The 755-nt window shown below is 42.9% G+C and overlaps 1 protein-coding gene across 3 annotated transcripts in view; it reads left to right on the forward strand.

Annotated features, from left to right (window-relative positions):
- Positions 1-755, forward strand: part of LOC106867633 (multiple epidermal growth factor-like domains protein 6) — a 109,433-nt gene that overhangs the window by 36,570 nt on the left and 72,108 nt on the right. The gene's annotated exons all lie outside the window — the stretch shown is intronic.

A 755-nucleotide genomic window follows, 5' to 3' on the forward strand; every position in this document is an offset into this window, starting at 1 on the left:
TCATTGCGTATATGTGTGTGAAAGAGATGGGGGGGGAGACAGACAGACAATCAGACCCAGAGAAACCACTAGCTGAAGGGCACCTAGACAAAACAGGTAACCACCATTGCTACCACCACCACCACACCACCACTACTACTACTACTACTACACCACCACCACTACACCACCACCACCACTACCACAACCACCACCACCACTACACCACCACCACCACTACTACTACTACCACCACCACTACACCACCACCAACGTGAGAAAGAATGTAAAAAGGCCGCGGGGTTTCGTAGAGACAAAATTTATTTGCTTTGTAAAAGTGGGTGGGTTTAATGTAAATTGGATCAAATTGTAGCATTTTTTTAGTTGAATAAATACAGCAGACACTCCCACCGTGACCATCTCGTTTATATTTCAGTCACTTCATCTGACACACTATTCAATGAATCCTTCCTTTTCTTCTTAATATACAGCATGTAGCTTGAGTGATATTAAATAGCTGCTATTTCTAGCGAGTAGGCTTTATCGTTGTTTAACCCTAGGTCATCATTGACCCAACAGACCTAGGATCAAAAGTATTCCAGTCTCTGATCACAGTCTATCGAGGACTATATTACTCAATGTGTCCTTTAAAAAAAAAGAAAGACGGTATGGCGTTATTTGACTATTATTTCTAGCCGGTCGAGCAGCCTTGGTTGCTACTGCTGCTGCTGAGGTGGAGTTTATAGTTGTTGTTTGCAGTTTACGTTATTTCCCCC

This window comes from Octopus bimaculoides, chromosome 3, assembly GCF_001194135.2.
Source record: "Octopus bimaculoides isolate UCB-OBI-ISO-001 chromosome 3, ASM119413v2, whole genome shotgun sequence".
Classification (NCBI taxonomy): Eukaryota; Metazoa; Mollusca; class Cephalopoda; order Octopoda; family Octopodidae; genus Octopus; species Octopus bimaculoides.